This window comes from Bidens hawaiensis, unplaced genomic scaffold (genome assembly GCF_021521415.1).
Source record: "Bidens hawaiensis isolate Kalapana, Puna unplaced genomic scaffold, B.hawaiensis_p1.1 tig00040103_1, whole genome shotgun sequence".
Taxonomy (NCBI): Eukaryota; Viridiplantae; Streptophyta; class Magnoliopsida; order Asterales; family Asteraceae; genus Bidens; species Bidens hawaiensis.
Window position 1 is genome coordinate 21,071 of NW_027497073.1, and position 19,231 is coordinate 40,301.

Consider the following 19,231-nt stretch of genomic DNA (forward strand, 5'->3'; position numbering starts at 1 on the left):
GCGAGGTGACGATAAAATTCAATGGTCTGTCAATCCACTGACAATTTTTGATTGATGCTAAACATTGAATCCCGACAGGTTCCGATCGCTTTTTATTTTTTTTTTAAATTTTATTTACACGGCATGTGATGAATCTTTATTTAACAAATGGGTAATTTGCGACTGAAAGCGTTATTTTTGATGCTACAACACCTTGGAGAACTGATGCCGAATGAATATTTTTAATTAATTTTGTTTTTGTTATTGATCTTTTATTTACCTATATTTTTGGTGAAATTAATTTGGCGTATGATGAATCTCTTATAACAAATGAGTAATTTGCGTCTGAATTTTTCTTGATGCTAACTGATGCCAATTATGCTCAATATTAAGTGCTACTTTTAGTTAATCTTTTAGTGCGGATAATTATGCCATCTTTTGAGGAGATGATAATTAGCTGAAACGAATTCAAAGGCCTGACTCCTAATAATTGATGAAGATCGCATGGTAGTATAATGTAATGACTTTTATTATATAACCAACAAGAAAATATATATCAAACTCTGATTACATTAATGCTTTGCTTGTAAGCTGTAATACAAAATAACTTGGTCAACAATTTAGCGGTGTTTCGGATTTCTTATTTTTTACCTTATAATTTATAAACTTTTATAAGTTTAAAAGATTTATTAACTTTTTTAAGTTAAAAGGTGTTTGAATAATGCAACTTTTTTAGCATATTAAAGAATAAAAAAAGAGTTTTGATACGTTAATAGAGAGTGAAGAGTGACTCATCAGAAACTACTTTGAGCATTCTCATTCACCTCCTCATCTAATGTAAGGAGTGTTTTTATAATTTAGAAAGTGATTCAGAGTGTTGTGAATGAAGAATTTTTATATTTTAGAAAAAATAATGATTTTTCTGTATATTTGAAAAGTTACTGTTCATCATCTATAATTTTTTAATATATTTTGAGAATGGTTGTGAGTGAAGGGAAGAGAAAAGGTAATAATAAAATGTGTAAAAAGTATTATTTAATTGAAATAGAGGGAGAAAAATGTAGTGAGTTTTAGTATAAGTTTTGATTTAGGGATAGGAGATGGAATGAGAATGCTCTTATATGAATCAAGAGGGAATGCAAATAAGGAATCCTAACATGTACAACTTAATGAGATAGTTAGGCTCTGGTTTTTGAGACCTGTCATGATTAATTACCAACATAGTAAAACAGTATTGTTACAACAAAAATTCAGAATAGAATAGGTTAACCAGTTACAAGGAAATTGACAGTTTTTTAATGTAGGATGATTATTTTAAGGTTTATTGGATTTTAATAATCCGTATTGACTGGTATTGGTTGATAATAATCCCTATTTATTTTATCACCACTGGCGGTCCCAAATTAAAAAAAGTTGGCCCCAATGGTCCGCCGTTAAAAATGACTTAACGCCGTTATACTTTTTTCCGAATTTCAAACTAATTTTTAGGGTTTTTGATCGTAAGGAGGATACGAGTCGACTGATTTAAAACTTAGCTCGAAACGGTGATCCAGAAAACTTGATTTTTCTTAATTGTGCTCTAACACCCGAATTGAAGCATTGTTTCGTCGTTTTGGAGCACGATTTCGAACGAAGTTTTACATCAATCGACTCGTATCTTCTTTCCAATCAAAAACCCTAAAATATTAGTTTGAAATTCGGAAGAAAGTATAATGGCGTTAAGTCATTTTTAACGGGGACCATTGGGGACCAACTTTTTTAAATTTGGGACCGCCAGTGGTAATAAAATGAATAGGGATTATTATCGGCCAATACCAGTCACTAGGGATTATTAAAATCCAATAAACCTTATTTTAATTTGCATGATTTTTAAATATAAATCTTTGTGAATTTATGTGAATATTTGACAGTATCAGTTGCAATTTGTGTAGGTTAGAGCATTTCCAACCCATTCTCTAAAATTATGTGAGGAGGATTTGTAAATTATAGGGTGAGTTATGAGTGTAAATTATAGGGTGGAGAGAGAAAATGTAGTGATTTTTTGTAAATTTGAGAAAAAGGTAGTGATTTTTTTGTAAATTATAGGGTGGAGAGAGAAAACTATAATGAAAAGTATAAAAAATATTGTTTAATTGAATAGGAGAGAGAAATATTGTGTTTTTTAGTGTAATTATATAATATATATGAATATAGGAATAGGAAACTAGATTAGATTGCTCACAGATTTGTTGAACTATTTTCTTTTAAATGATAGAGTGAAGTGGTTTCCATTTTGTAATCAAGCTATAAACGTGTTATTTTGTGTTAGGTTACAAAACAAGGATTCCAAATTATAAAATTTCTGACCAAATCAAAGTTTTTATTGGATCTTCATATGATCAATAAGACATTTGCCGTCAAGTTTGCTATTAACGAATAACTTCAAATACTTGGGTGCATCAATTGTCTTATACTTTGGCGTCTTCTCTTTAACGAGCTCGGGCAAAGGCCCGATCATGGCTTCAAGGCCCGGACTATGGAAAGCTGCAATCGAGAGGCGCTCCTTTTTATAGTCAACTACAGCCCTATGCTCAATACTCTTATACTCTCCATTGCTCATTATCTGTTTTGATGCAAATACAATTATTGTTCTATCAAAAATCCAAGATCACCACTACTAAAGTCAACAGTATGCCAGTTTTGATTTAACTTTTTCAATGGGTTGATATAGGTTGTGTTTGCATAGGATCTAAAACTAAAATGTTCATTTTTCCTTGTCAAAGTAAACAACATGTTCACTTAACCAGCTTTTCCCAGAACGTTCGCTCCAAATCCAGTCGACCCACTTTTTTTTTTTTTATAAAAGTAAGCTTAATTTGGTTTTTGGTTTAGCATTTTTAAGCTTATGCTTATAAGCTTATATAAACTAATTTGAAAAAGGCTTATTTGAAGATGGTTTTTTAGCTTATTTGAAGAAGTTTATTAGTGTAAGCTACTCATTTGCCCTTAAATGATGGTACTTGTAGAATATAAACTAATCCAAACACTTAAAAAGAGCTTATCAAATAATAGAAAATAAACTATAAGCTACTTTAAAATCTAAGCATAAGCCAAAAAATAAAAGCTAGGCCAAACTCGATCACGCCAGACGTCAATATCATGTCGAGACTCCCGAATATTTTGGAAAAAAACCATTGAACCGTCATGATTTTTAGGCATCTTGACTAGATTTCACCAACAAAATTCGTCAAAAAAAATCTCGACGGAAGACGAGATTATCTCTCATTGGACTCCAAAAATCTAGTCAAGACGCCTAAAAATCATGACGGTTCGATGGTTTTTTTCCAAAATATTCGGGAGTCTCGACATGATATTGACATCTGGCGCGATCGAGTTTGTTGAAAATCTAGTCGGGTGATATTTCCAAAATATCCTTGAGTCTCGACAAGATGTCGGGGGTCTCGACAAGATATTGACATGTTTATATTGACAAGTCTAGAAAGGCTTATATGAAAGTATTTTGGGTCAATCCACACCGTTATTCGCCAACTCTAAATCTAACTGTTAAATTTGGTTCTATTTTGTCCAAATTTGAAAAAAAACATTGAGAAGAAACAAATTCAAATCAAATTATACAATATGTTTTTGGTGATTGGTCAGTTACCTCCAAGACATCACCAATGTTGACGATAATCGATCCAGGAATGGGTATAATAGGCACCCATTTTGAGTTCTTCTTGATTTGTAGCCCTTGGACCTCATTGACTTGAACCAAGAGGGTTAGCCCGGTTGCATCCGAGTGCGGTGCCAATCCTAAAACCTTCCGGGCTTCAAGACATGGTGGATAGTAGTTCATTCTTATACCTTGCGAGTAATTCTTAAACACTTCGTCACCTGATTCAGGTTTAATCCCAAGGTTTATAGATATTAACTTAAAGAGTTTCATTGATACGCCGTATAACTTGTTCGAATATTTGTCTAAAGTTTTCCTGGTCAACATAAATAAAAATCAAACCACAACTTATTGGCTGAAATGATGACAATACACTATGCGCCAAGCCGGTGACGACTTAATGACTATGTTGTTAAGTAAGGATTGATAACCAAATTGGTACTCGACAGTAAATGAACTGAATAGACACAAATAGGGCGTGTTCTTGTTCGTTTTTTCAACATTTCAACTTAAATTAAACAAACGATTGAAATATGCAATTAACCAAACAATGTTTTCTTGGTCATGTTCGTTTGTTAAGAAAATAAAAATGTTCGAGACGCTTTTGGTTGTTCTTAAATGGTATAAACAAATGATTTACAAACATATACAAAAATAACTTAACGGACACAAACGAACATATTAGAGCGAGCATTGATAAAAAAAAACATGAACATCAATCTATTTAGCCTAAAAAATTATGAAAACAAGACTGAATTGTAATATGTGAAATTTTAGTATTATAGAACTAGCTTAATTTGTAGTAGGCCTGAAACTTTAGACGAATGTATAAAGAACGAAATTAAACATACATAAACTAATGAACGTAAACAAACGAATTCAAGTGAAGGAACATAAATGAACGAACGAGACATGTGTCATATGCGTTCATTTAAATTAATGAACAAGTTTTTTCTTTTTCTTTTTTTTTTGTAAAAACAATAGGTTTTTTAACAGAATATATACTTGCTAATTACAAATTTTACCTGAAGGAAATGGGATTTTGAGGCCAAAATCTAAGGTTCCTTTGGTCTATAGGCAATGGTAAAATAAAGAGCATGTCTCCCCAATCAAGCTTTTGTTCATCAGAAACAACAAATGCTTGACCATAGCCTTCAATGGTTGAAGAAACATGAAATGAATCTGACCTGATCCATGACGATGTTCCCCGGTCTTCGAGATGAACGAACCACGACTCAATCTTCTTCTCCGGTAGCTTGAGATCTAACCAAATCTCGGATTGTCTTCTACGGGATGATGTAACCAAATCTCGCTCTCCTCCGCTCAGATCTGCAATGGTTTTTGGGGGTGTGGAGGTGACTGCTAAGAAATCTCGAGGATCTCTTGTTTACAGACACAAAAATGGTTATGGTGGTGGCTCTTATTGAGAACAACCTTTAATAAGGAGGTGGAGACCTCCTTATATAGGGAGCCTCATGGCCACCATCATGGTACCCTAATGGGCCTAGCCCAGTTAGGGTTACCTCCACAAAACCCCCTCAGCCCAATAATATTGTATTAGTCCATATAATAAAATAAGCCAGACATAATAAATTAAGGTCGTAAGCCGGGTTTAGTACCATACCCCTACAAGCCCCCCAAGTCCGCTGTTGCTCCTAGGCGTGCAAGCGTTTAGGTGGAGCGCTGGACTTCATAAGGTGTGTTAGGATATGAGGCGGTTTTTTCCCCTTTCTTCGGCCTTGTCTTTATTGTCTTTTAGTTTTGAGAGGTTTTCTCCATGATGGTGACATGTTGTGATCCTTATGATAATAATGGTGCACTGGCATGAATAAGATATAGCACGCATCATAACAATAGTGGCGCGGGGCCTGATAAAAGATAGAGTGCGCATCTCGATAATAATGTAATGCAACTTGCGCGCGAGGCAGCTTACGAGCTATAAAAATAATGAAGCTTGCGCGCGAGGCGACTTACGAGCTATAAAATAACGGAGCATGCGCGAGTTGCGGCTTATGAGCTATAATATGATGATAATGACTGGCCCACAAGGGCCTCTTCTACGCAGGATGACTATCCCAACTTGTTTTCAAAATAATAATGGAGGCACAAACGGCTAGATAATAATAATAATGTCATAGGTGCTTGTGCGACTCGTAGCCGAACCTGCAAAAACATATCAACTAAAAGTGGATGTATTACAAGGTTCCCATCCTCTAGCCAATTATGAGGTGTGCCTAACCTACGTTGGCGCGTGGCCGTTTGGGATATTATTAGGCTCCCGACCTTTATGTTTGGCGCGTGGCCGTTTGGGATATTATTAGGCTCCCGACCTTTATGTTTGGCGCGTGGCCATGTGGGATATTATTAGGCTCCCGACCTTTATGTTTGGCGCGTGGCCCTATGGGTTTATGAGGATTCCCAACCTTTAAGTTTGGCGCGTAGCCGTATGGGTTTATAAGGATTCCCAACCTTTAAATATGGCGTGTAGCTGTATGGGTTTATGAGGATTCCCAACCTTTAAGTTTGGCGCATGGCCGTATGGGTTTATAAGGATTCCCAACCTATATATTCGGATGTCTTCCATCCTTAGGCGAATTATGAGGTGTGCCCAACCTAATATTCGGCGCGTAGCCGAGCGGGTTTATTAGGATTCCCAACCTTTAAGTTTGGCGCGTAGCCATATATTTTGCATTAATATAAGCACTTTTTGTGCCATTTCATGCAAATCCTATATACTCATACATCAAGAAAACACCTTCATTCATCATATGAAAGACATCCAGATCGCTTCTTCAGTCCCCGATGATGGTGGTAGAGTGAATTTCATCCATGCGTAAGCGTGACGAGCCCCGGTAGTAACCCGCAAAAGTTGTTTACGGACGCGGAATGGCGCGAATCAACCCGCTATGGAACTCTCTCGTGATCTGCGGGAGCCAGAAATGACCCGCGATACATCCATGATGGCTGAAGTTAACTTGTGGGAGTGCGCATGCGGCTCTTTATGGTTGCTAGTTGATCCTCGTGAGTGCCCAGATGACACGCCGTTAGTGTTTCATGGTGGCACTGTGTTGGGGCTGGAATATCTGAGCGCTTATGTCACTCGCGGGAGCGGCTGTCACGTCTTGCAGTCCGCGTATATGACCTGCCACGGACGGCTTTTAGCACGTCTACTCACATGTGACTGGTGGTGGAGTTGGTCTACTAGAGGGAGTATGGAGCACGCATAATGCCTGCGGGAGGCGGAATCGACCCGCCCTAGTTTTACTCGGAGCTTTCATGTGGTCTGCGGTAGCCATAGTGGTGGAATTCATTCGCCGGAAGTTTTGCACGTAGCTCGCGGGAGTCCGAGGCGGTCCACCAGATGCTTTGGATTACCGTGATTGTTGGTGAATATTGTGTTGATCTATCAGAGCTTGCATGCGAAACGAGAGGGTCCCGCCATGAGTGATTAACACGCCATCAATAACTTAACCTGCCGGAGTCCGAGGTTAACTTCTCTTCCCGCAGGTGTTGATGGCATTGCCAACCCGCAGGTGTTGATACGCGGATCGCGGCTATGATCCGTGGGTGGCGTTGCCAACCCGCAGGTGTTGATACCCGGATTGCGGTTATAAACGGTTTTTTCCTTCGCACGTGTGTAAACTTTCTTGGACATTTTATACTTTGTAAAATTTGCTTTTCATCAAGCGCGGTGCAGACAAGCGGACTCCGTGGATCTAACAAGTTAGAGGCGCGGCTCCTCGGCGGAGGTGGTGGGTGATCCTTAACGGTGTGCATGCATGGAAGCGGAGACTTGATCTCCGATGGCGCGTATGCATGGCAGCGGAATCTTGATCCTTGGTAGTGCGCATGCATGGCGGCAGAGTGGTGACTCGTGGGCGCACATGCATGGTGGCGAAGTCTTGATCTTCGGCACTGCGCATGCATGGAAGCGGAGACTTGATCTCCGGTGGCGCGCATGCATGGTAGCAGAATCTTGATCCTCCGCAGTGCCCTTGCATGGCGGCGGAGTGGTGACTCGCGGGCGCGCATGCATGGCGGCGAAGTCTTCTGCGCAAAACCAAAGGCACGACCCACATGGTGGTTTCCGCGGGCGCTCATGCAAGGCGGCGGAGTCTTCTACACAAAACCAAATGCATTGAGTCGTCTTCCGACCCGCATGGTGGGTTTTTGCGGACGCGCATGCATGGCGGTAGAGTCTTCTGAGCCAAACCAAAGGCATGGAGTCGTCTTCCAACCCACATGTTGGTTTCCGTGGGAGCGCATGCATGGCGGCGGAGTGGTGACTCGCGAGCATGCATGCATGGCGGCGAAGTGATGACTCGCGGCTGCGCGCATGATATATGAAGGCGTAGTGCACTATCAGCAGCGGCGCGCAAGCATGTCGGTGGAGTGCAACATGTGCATGGCGTGCATGCATGGCGGCGGATTGTTCATCTGCGGAAGCGCACGCATGGCGGCGCAGAGTTGATCAGCGGGACACGCATGCATGCACGGTGACGCGATGATCCTTAGCTCGCATGCATGGTGACGTATTGTTGAAACCCATCGGCGCACATGAACTGTGGTCGGGTGCTTACCTGCGGAACTTGCAGGTGACCCGCCTTGGTCAGAGTTTGTTATGTCGGAGCACGGCGCCCATGAATGGTGTCGTCTTCCAAGCTCATATTGTACTATTTTTGACCCGCATGGGGTCGTCTTCCAACCCGCATGGGGTTTTGATCCGCGGTGCGCATGCATGGCGGCGGAGCGGTTACTCGCGGGCGCGCATGCATGGCGGCAGAGCGGTTACTCGCGGGCGCGCATGCATTGAGGCGGAGTGGTGATCCAAGGTCGCGTATGCATGGCGGCGGAGTGGTGATCCTCGGGCGCGCATGCATAGCGGCTGAAAGTTGAGCGCGCATGCATGGCGGAGAGTTGAGCGAGCATGCATGGCGGCGAGTTGCGCACAAGCATGGTGGAGGGTTGCGTGCACATGCATGGCGTTGGAGTCTTCTACATAAAACCAAAAGCATGGAGTCGTCTTTCGAACTCACATAGTGGTTTCCGCGGGCGCGCATGCATGGCTGCGGAGTGAGGATCCGCGGGCGCGCGTGCATGGCGGCGGAATGGTGATCCAAGGTCGCATATGCATGGCGGCGGAGTGGTGATCCGCGGGCGCGCATGCATAGCGGCAGAAAGTTGAGCGCGCATGCATGTCGGGAGTTGAGCGCGCATGCATGGCGGAGAGTTGAGCACGCATGCATGGCGGGAGTTGAGCGCGCATGCATGGCGAAGGGTTGCGTGCGCATGCATGGCGTTGGAATCTTTCATAGGTGGTGGAATGTTGATCCGCGGCTGCATGCATGCATGGCGGGGTAGTGCATTATCCGCGGCCCGCGCATGCATAATGGTGGAATGCTCATCCGCGGGGACGCATGCATGCATCGTGGCGAAATCTTCCACATGTGGTGGAGTGTTGATCCGCGGCTGCACGCATGCATGGTGGTGCATCAGCCGCGGCGCGCGGATGCATGGTGACGAAGCCTTCCACGGGCGGTGGAGTGTTGATCCGCGGCTGCACGCATGCATGCGCACCATATAATTTATTTGAAACACCAAAATGGGATAATATTGATGGCTATTATTTTGAGGCTGTACACAGCCTGTCATTCTCCTAGAAGATGCCTTTCCACATGAGTCAAAGATATGCAAATATGATGGTACCCACTGCAAAAAGAGTTGTACCTATGTATTCCTTTTTTACACCCAATTTTTGCTTTGTGACTATAGATCTTGAACTTATTCCAGCATTGAACACTGAAAAATCAGATCTGGATCCGGCACCCATTGCGTATGAACGCAGATCTAGAGAGACAAACAAGAATATCGAACGTAACTATTGCTCAAACGGAATCAGATCTGAAGGAATTAGAACCAGATCTAACCTCCGTCACTCTAGAAACACAGATCTGGACATGAAACGGGGAAGATCAAGACGTGGTTCGTTACCGTCCCACGGATGGCGCCAATGAAGAAACATGAAATGAATCTGACCTGATCCATGACGATGTTCCCCGGTCTTCGAGATGAACGAACCACGACTCGATCTTCTTCTCCGGTAGCTTGAGATCTAACCAAATCTCGGATTGTCTTCTACGGGATGATGTAACCAAATCTCGCTCTCCTCCGCTCAGATCTGCAATGGTTTTTGTGGGTGTGGAGGTGACTGCTAAGAAATCTCGAGGATCTCTTGTTTACAGACACAAAAATGGTTATGGTGGTGGCTCTTATTGAGAACAACCTTTAATAAGGAGGTGGAGACCTCCTTATATAGGGAGCCACATGGCCACCATCATGGTACCCTAATGGGCCTAGCCCAGTTAGGGTTACCTCCACAAAACCCCCTCAGCCCAATAATATTGTATTAGTCCATATAATAAAATAAGCCAGACATAATAAATTAAGGTCGTAAGCCGGGTTTAGTACCATACCCCTACAATGGTGTTTGGAAGCTGAGCACATTTCATCTTCTCCTCTAATGGCAGCTTGAAGAACTCCTGAGTAACTTTCTTCATTGCATCTATGCTTTCTGATATCCCATGATTTACTAACTGTTCACATTTTAACAAAACAAGATTTTGAAAGGAGTAGCGGCGCAGCTTGTTGCCCGCTTGCCTTCTGTTTCGATGTAATCCAATACATTTTTGTACCTTTATTTCACATAATTAATAATAAAACATCATATTATTTGTTATATTAAGGTTTTCGTGCTTTCAAAATATATCGTTGCACAAGTGTTTGTTTATCTATTTGTCGATTTTCAACAATAATCTGCGGGATATATTTTTGCTAGTCAATAACTATACAGATAATTTGGGGTGTGCTAGAAAAAAAAAAGGACCCACAACCGAAATAATTGTTCCTATATACCGAAACCTAAACCGAAACCAAAATCGAAACCAAAACCGAACGTTGGTTTATTTTATATATATATATTAAAGTTGAACTTTTGATTCGGTTTCGATTTTGCGTGTAATTAAAACCGGAAAAAGAAAACGAATTGAACTTATAGATTTTCATTATTTATTTTGAATTTTATGTAATTTGTAATAGTATAATATATAATTTAACCTAAATATATTAGCACAAATGTATAATAATAAAATAAAGTATAGACTAACAAAAAAAAAATTAGGCCTAAATTCCTATATTTTTTGCCAAAAAATTTCAAAGACCAAATGCCAAAAACTGAAAAAACCCAAATAAAACCGATTGTTTGGTTTTATGTCTTTTTTTAAACGAACTTTTTATTCGGTTTCAGTTTTGCGTGTGATTAAAACCGAACCGAACTTATAGATGCTCACTATTTGAATTTTAAGTAATCTATAATAGATAGTTTAACCCAATATTTTAACCCATCCGTATAATAACTAAATAAAGTATAAACTAAAAATAATGGTAAAGCCTAAATTCATTATTTGTTTCTTGCTAATTTCTTTGTTTTTTTTTCCTAAAAATTTTCAAGCTCAAATATCAAAATTACCTCAACTGGACCGAATCCAACTAAAGACTGAAAAAACCAAGTCCGAACATATCGAAACTAAACAGTTTTTAAACACTCAAAAACCAAAATTTTGGTTTTTTGTTGGTTTTAGCCCGAAACTGAACTAAACCTATCCATTACACACTGCCACACACAATTACCGGTTACCTGAAAGAATCCCCAATCTCTACAAGCAACATGAAGTTTAGCCAGCTCATCATCCCCAATCTCTACTGTCAATCACCGGAATCCGAAGTGATTCATCGTATAGAATCTCTTCGGATTCAATCTCCGGTCGAATATACCGAACCGGAACATTTTTCGAGTCCTCCGATGCAAGTGCTTGCACATTGTCAACCGGAATCGAACCGCCGAACCTGGCTCTGTTATTTATCTCGCCAGTGTTATTGCTATTACTATTATTATTACTATTATTGTTATTATCTATGGCCATTGCTGAAATTAACTTGTGTCTTCATATTGAAACGTAGGTGCATTATATATTAGTGGATAGATAGATGTAATGAATTAAGTATTTTGCTTATTTCATTGTTGTCATGTCAATTGTGTGTACATGCTTTGGAAACATTCAATAGAGAATGCTTGCATAACGGCAAGCAGCAGATACTTTCAACTGTTGCTAACTGCCAGAACCTATCAAACAAAGGTGATTTACATGTATGTTCGATGTTCACGAAGTTCTATGATTCGATTTAAAGTATTAAAATTGCAATGAATATTATAAACATTGGTTAAATCATGTGCTTTAACTTTAGCAAGTACATTGAATGCTCATGAAGTTCATATATTGTCACAGCTAGGTTACATATCGTGTTACACACAGACAGAAAATATATAAAACTTTATATATGTATGTATGTATATATATGTGTGTGTATATGCGCGCGCACGTGTGTGTGTTATATACATTTTAATTAATTGTAAATGTCAGATAATCTAGCATTATTATTATATATTTTTTTTAATTATGTATCACGTTGTTGTTTTAATTAAAAGAATCCAAAATACAAAGACAAATAGAGAAAACTAACAATTTAAAACATAATTCTAAGTTATGTCACATATTTCTATCTTGTACCATGAAACAAATAAAATAAAATAAAATAATTAAAGCTTCATCATCTACTAAAGTCATATATTATAAACTATGAATCATAAACATGTAAATGTTGTAACATAAGTTGTGTGTTATAAAAACTATTTTTATTGCAATTATAAAACATTTAAGTATATAACATAAAAAATGCTAAAAATATCAATATAACAATGAGAAATAATTATAATTTTTATTAAACCGCGCGTTTAATAATTAAAGCAACAATATAATCCGAACCTCGTGACTTAAACCACCATTTCAATCCAAAAATCCATACACCCGGTTAAAACGTTCATAAATAATTTCCCAAAATCCAAAAAAATAAAATAACAAAGTCTCTAATTAAAAAAAATAACGATGAAAACAATTAATTGTCTTTATTACTCAATAAGTGATGATTTTAACAATTTATTTTGAAATTTTCTTCAATTCAGAAGTTAATGTTTAAATTAACATGTGGAAATTATATAAAAAATAGAAAATTGATGAGTTGGAAGCCTATATGTGAACATGATAGTTGAATGTCATATGAAAACCTTGTATTGCTTTAATAGTATAGTAAAATTCTAAGTTATGCCACATATTTCTAACTTATACCATAAACAAAAAAAAATAATTAAAACTTCATCATCTACTAAAGTCATATATTGTAAACTATGAACCATAAACATGTAGATGTTGTAACATAAGTTGTGTGTTATAAAAACTATTTTTATTGAAATTATAAAACATTTAAATACACAACATAAAAAATGCTAAAAATATCAATATAACAATGAGAAACAATTATAATTTTTATTAAATCGCACGTTTAATAAATCAACAATATAATCTAAACCTCTTGACTTAAGCCACCATTTCAATCCAAACATCCAGTCCAAACCTTCGTAAATAATTTCTCAAAATCCAAAAAAAAATAAAAATAACAAAGTCTCAAAGTTTAAAAAAATAACAGTGAAAACAATTAATTGTCTTTATTGCTCAATAAATGATGATTATAACAATTTATTTTAAAACTTTCTTCAACTTATGAGTTAATGTTTAAAATTAATGTTCAAATTAACATGTGGAAATTATATAAATGAAAAATTGATGAGTTGGAAGTCTATGTGGACATGATAGTTGAATACCATATGAAAACCTTGTATTGCTTTAATAGTATAGTAAGAGTTTATATCATTTCCACAAAGTTAGATTAGATTTTCTGTCAAGTTCACGGTAAATTGATTTTACTTTAAACTAGTAAAAAAACCCGCCATGTTGCGGCGACAGGAGATGGATTCGGTCGGCATCGGTTATCAAAAAATTACTTTGTAAACAACCAAAACAATATCGTCACATATGTGGTAAGTCAACGCGAATTCAGTCGGTTTCAGTTACGTGCGTTAACATAGCGGAACTAAGACAAAAAAATTATAAAAATTGAGCTTGATAGATGGGATGGCGGTCGGTCGGTAGAACTCAAGCGTTGGTAAAATTCGACCATTGTCAATCCTTGTGTTGAGGCGGTGAGTCGACGCAAATTAAGTCGGTTTCCGTCACCTAAATACATTACGATAGCGGAACTAAAAAAATTGGCACTCGATCGGTTTTCATTACGTTAATTACGATATTGGAACTAAAAACACAAAAAAATTGGCACTAAGTTGGTTTTCATTAGGGTTTATTACGGGCTAAAAAAACAAAAAAACCTTGCACCAGTAAAGTGTTACCAAGTGGCTCAATAAAGTTCTTGCGACACCAAAACTGTCGATGGTCATATATAAATGTAATAATTAAACAATTTTCAAAAATCAATAGCCATAATGTTGCATCTACATTAAAGATTTAAAACCAAGTAATAGATAAGATTTTGTTAATATGTTATGAAATTGGTGATTTGATGATGTCACTAACAGTCTATCAGTCTCAACAATGGATTCTCAGACCAAGGGCCGGCCCAATTATTCATCAACTTTAAAACCCAAACACCCTAAAACAACCAACTTACTGTTGTAGTAGTGACAAATTAGTTTTAATAAACAAATAAACAGTGCATAATTGATGAAGAGTGCATCTTCTCAAATAACTATCATTTCCTCTTTTAACATATGAAATTAGGAAAAGTAGGTAGCGTGGCTTAACAACAGCCACAAAATGATGAATAGTGGAGTAATGTGAGTAAACAAACATTTATCTTTTAATATATATATATATATATATATATAATAAATAATATATTTAAAAACTATAAGGGGGTGTTTGGTAGAGAGAGTTGTGGGTGGAGAATTGAATTTCTCTTGTTTGGGAGAATTGAGAGGAGAATTGGGTAGAGAATTTCAATTCTCTGGGAATTGGGTTTAGTGTAAAATTGGAGAATTGGATTTCTCTCCATTTGGAAGAGAAATGGATTTCTCTACTCCCTTCTTCATCCCTTCCTCCCGCCGGCCATCACAGATTCGCCGCCGCCACTTCCGGCCAACTCAGGAAACCCACTTCTGCGATGAGGATGATGATGATGCCGACCGGCGATGAGCCGCCACTTCTGCGTTCGCGTCCGTTCATAACCCACGTCCCTAAATCGGAACCCTAAATCACGATTAGGGTGTTGCGAGGATGATGATGATGCCGACCGGCGATTAGAGCCACCACTTCCGGCCACTTCCGACCTGCGATGAGCCACCGGTGATTAGGGTCTCTGCTCCCGTTTCTCCGCCATTTCTCCACCCATTTCTCTATTGTACCAAATAAAGGAAATGATTTTCAAATCTCCACCCATTTCCATTTCTCACCAATTCCATTTCTCTCCCATTTCCATTTCCATTTCTTTTCATTTTTTTTCTCTGTACCAAACACCCCCTAAGAGTATACAACTATACATACTCAGTTTTCGGTAATCTTCATGGGCATACCTACTCTATGAGTAGGGGGTCGGTCGACCTATGTGAAATTTGTTTTTTAGTAGCATATATGTGTTAAATTCTCAACCGACTCCTGTGAAATTTTGACCCCGAGCAATGTGGAATTTTAAGAATGACAAAACGACTCTGTGAAAATTCCATAATGACTCCCATGAAATTTCAAGACCGGCCATAATAAAAATTAATTTATATATATACAATTATAATCATATGAATGTTGTATATAAACAACTAGCTTTAGAACTCGTGTAATGCACGAGAAGCTCAAAAAATAAAATTTTATTAAACTGTATAAATTAAATGATTAAATTAAAAAAACCATATATTTTATCAAATTACTTTAATAAGTTCAAATTATATTTTCTAACCAATTTATTCATAATCACAAAAAATATTCACCTAGTGATTTTATAAGTTTTAATTATATTTTTTTAATAGAATTGCGAATTCTAACAAAAGATAAGATTTTTCATTATAACTGGCATAAAAAGAGAACATCATATATAAAATTAGCCTAACTAAAACACGCTTTTGTATTACAAATTTGAAAGAGATGTATGTAGGGGTATTCCTCAGGTTCGTTCTTCGGGTTTTGGGTTTTGTGGGTCGGGTTATTCGGGTTTCAAAGTTTTAAATCTTACCGAAACCCAACCCAAATCTCTCATGGGTTTTTCGGGTTCGGGTAATTCAGGTTCGGGTTGGGTTAATCGGGTTTCGAGTATCCTAAAAATGAAACAAAAAACAAAAAAAACTTCAATGCTAAAATTAAAACATGTTCTTCTTTGCTCGTAACACAAATAATAAAATAATAAATCAACATAACTTAATAAAGTCATAAAACAATTCAAAAGAAGAGTAAAACAAAGTAACTAACTTGAACCTTAATCATCTTCAATCAAACGTGATTTGGTTGTTCGATCACGGTTGCTATTAGTAATAAACGGAAAACATAAATTAACAATAACCGATCGACCCATAGTAGTTGGAATGACAACAGTTGATTAGGCCCAGATTATAATAGCTTTAGTGATTAAGACTAAGCCTATTATACCTAAAAATATATTTAATTTCAAAACTAAAAGTTTATTCGGGTTTTTCGGGTTGACCCGAAACTTATAAATCAAACTCGAGAACCAACCCGAATTACTTCGGTTTCGGGTTTGGGTTAGTCTTTTCTCTGGTTTGGGTTTTTCGGGTTGGGTTAGTTCGGGGTATGGGTTTTTCGGGTTGGGTTTTGGGTTTCAGTTAAAAGCGACAGCCCTAGATGTATACGAACTCCATGGATCTACGGAGGTTGAATGAATACGTGAGAATAAAATAACTATTCATTCATCATTTCTTCTTGTTTTTATCTTCTTAAACCTATAAATATCGTTCATTAAATTTTACCAAATTCATCTCCTACACTGAAAAATGTTTATAAATTGATTTAATAAAAAAATGTAGATATGATTTTATTAAATATATAAATATTTTTATTATAATGACATAAATACCCACATATTTTTAATCTTTATAATTTAGGTAATTAGTTATTTGATTAAATAGTGGATTGATATGTTTTTATTACACTGACATAAATAAGTTTTCATTAAAAATAGGAAAAATACTTTGAGCGGGAAATTTTTGCTAAGAATGATTCTACAAGTGGCATATGTCCCCAGTTATTTTACATTATTAGAATAGGTAGACTTATTCAACTAAATTTGAGTTTAATATAAACAAATTTAATACGGTTCATGCCCGATCAATACATACCCAATTAAGCCCAAGCCCAAAACTTTCAACCCAATCTGCATTTAACCTATTAAAAAATTGTTATGATGGCGCAAATAGTACGTTGGGTGAGTTTAACGGATTAAGAGCTTTAATCTTGAAAGAAAATGTTTTGACTTTCTATATACGTTGTATTGCTCACGAACTTCGTTTGCATTGGTGTATCGTTTATTAAAGTTAGCTCTCATATTACCCATTGCAACCGCAAGCGTTGAAAATGCTTTTCGACGATGAAGTACGTGAAGTCCAGTTTATGTAATCAGATGGGTAATGAGAATTTAAACGATAGTTGTATTTATTTAATGGAGAAAAACTTACCTATGAATATCATGACTAGATGATATTTTGGTTAAATTAAAAAAAAGAAAAAGAAAATAGAAAATAAATCAATAAAGAACAACTTTAAATATATATTATTAAAATTATGCATTGTTAAATGAAGTTTCACGTATTTTTTGTTTATATATACTATTTTGTTTAATTATCTTTCTTCTATATTACCCAATCCGATTCGACTCAATCGGAACGGTCCAATCACGCAAAAGAACCTATATACCAATTACCTGACTTGAACAATCGAACCATATCGGAAAAAAAATATTTAACAATAATAATTGAATACAAACCCAAAAATTTTCCGACCCCTGTAATAAAATTCCTGGGCCCACCATCGGTAATCTTTATGATTTTCTGAATTGTTTGTCACTCTACCGAATATAGTACCAAATATGGTAGCCGGCATTTAAAAAAGGAAATTCCACCGCATAATCTTTGTTAATGAACTTCAAAATTTGAACCTACGCCACTAGTTACACTCAGATTGAATTTTCGCTTTATTTTTTATCCGTAGAAAAGTGTTCGTCTTTATCCCTTCCAGTATTATATCCGAGTGTGGATTTATGTTTTTAGTACCTTGCCATTTATAGCCTTTAAAATAAATCACCAAGTTTTGAAAACAATCGCGTGAATTATCTTCTAAAAGGATTTGGTCTCGGCCAATAACTTCAAAAACTCTAATAGATCCATCATCGAGTAACTTTCACCACGAGTTGATTTGTTCCCATATCAAATTCATCAAGGGCATGCCACCTGCAAGAGACATGTTGATGGTATGGTAACCGTTCGAGTTGTCAAAAGCTTTTCTTATAGAAATACTGTTGAAATTCGACTCTCCAATAAAACAAATTAACATTTAAAGGTAACACATTTATCCAAGAATAGACTTTTTGCTTAAAAACTGATTTCTCAAATAGTGACATATAGAGAGTGAACCATAAACATGCCAAAAATCGTCTCCTAACAACTTCCATTTATCCTTGGCTTTTGTTACTAAATAGTTATAAGCAAAGCAACACAATGTTGCAGCTTCCCTAATTTTAACTCTTCATACGACTTTCTATTCCGTTTTGAATTCCAAAATTGTAAGTTCATTTTGTCCTTGTATTTAGTTCGTCAATTTACATGTTCTTATTGCCTCTATGAATATATTCTTAGTTTCTTCAATGACTCCATTTATTCTCAATTACATAGTCAGTAGTAGATATATTTTCAAGTGACCAATTGCATCAATGTTAAATTCTTTTGTATCAACTTCGACTTTCAATGTGTTTTTCAGATTACTTTTTTGTTTAAACATAGTGCTTCTTGAAATTATTTTACTAAAAAGAATGCTATTAATCATGTTAACCCATAGATTTGTCAGTTCTGTCTTGTATCTTCATTGCCACTTTGATAACAAAGCCAATTTTGATATAATCGAACATGGCTTTAAAAGGATATAATAAAAACAAAACATAAACTAAAAGAAAGTTGAGCACACAAGCAGTATCCTCATTGGCATTGCTAATGCTATTATTGTTTCTTTATTAATCAAGGTAAAATCAAAACCCAACTAAATAAAATGAAAATGCTAGCTTTCTTAAATCTCAATAAACCAAACATTATTAATTTTACAACACCTTTACCCATAAATTAAAATTATGTAAGCTCACAAATATCTTGGATCCAAACACAAGTAAAAGTTTTCAACTGACTTTGACATTTAACTATTTAAGAGAAAGTCGCATGCAATTAATGAGAATGGTGGAGCATGATTTTATAAGGACCGCATTAACTAAAATAAATTCCATTTTGAAATATATATTCATGTCCCACACCCATCATGTCGGTAGAGAAAAATGTAACCAAGTAACCAACCCAATTTAATTTTTATATATTCTCATGATTTCAATTATTATTTGGTAAAATGACACTCATAATTTTATTACTAATTAGAAAATCAA

The 19,231-nt window shown here is 36.7% G+C and overlaps 1 non-coding gene and 3 pseudogenes across 2 annotated transcripts; 3 read left to right on the forward strand and 1 right to left on the reverse strand.

Annotated features, from left to right (window-relative positions):
* Window positions 1–89, forward strand: LOC143591867 (small nucleolar RNA snoR14). The gene has a single exon (XR_013145796.1). It is a non-coding gene; the product is annotated as a small nucleolar RNA snoR14 (small nucleolar RNA).
* Window positions 90–116: 27 nt separating this feature from the next.
* LOC143591865 (small nucleolar RNA Z101) lies at window positions 117–213 on the forward strand (annotated as a pseudogene).
* Window positions 214–279: 66 nt separating this feature from the next.
* On the forward strand, window positions 280–357 carry LOC143591866 (small nucleolar RNA Z101; annotated as a pseudogene).
* A 1,972-nt stretch (window positions 358–2,329) lies between these two features.
* Window positions 2,330–11,610, reverse strand: LOC143591852 (S-norcoclaurine synthase 1-like; annotated as a pseudogene). The gene is made up of 5 exons (XR_013145794.1): window positions 11,325–11,610; window positions 10,117–10,224; window positions 4,657–4,793; window positions 3,623–3,947; window positions 2,330–2,581 (listed from the first exon to the last, which is right to left on the reverse strand). The product of XR_013145794.1 is annotated as an S-norcoclaurine synthase 1-like (transcript).
* Between the last annotated feature and the right edge of the window lie 7,621 nt (window positions 11,611–19,231).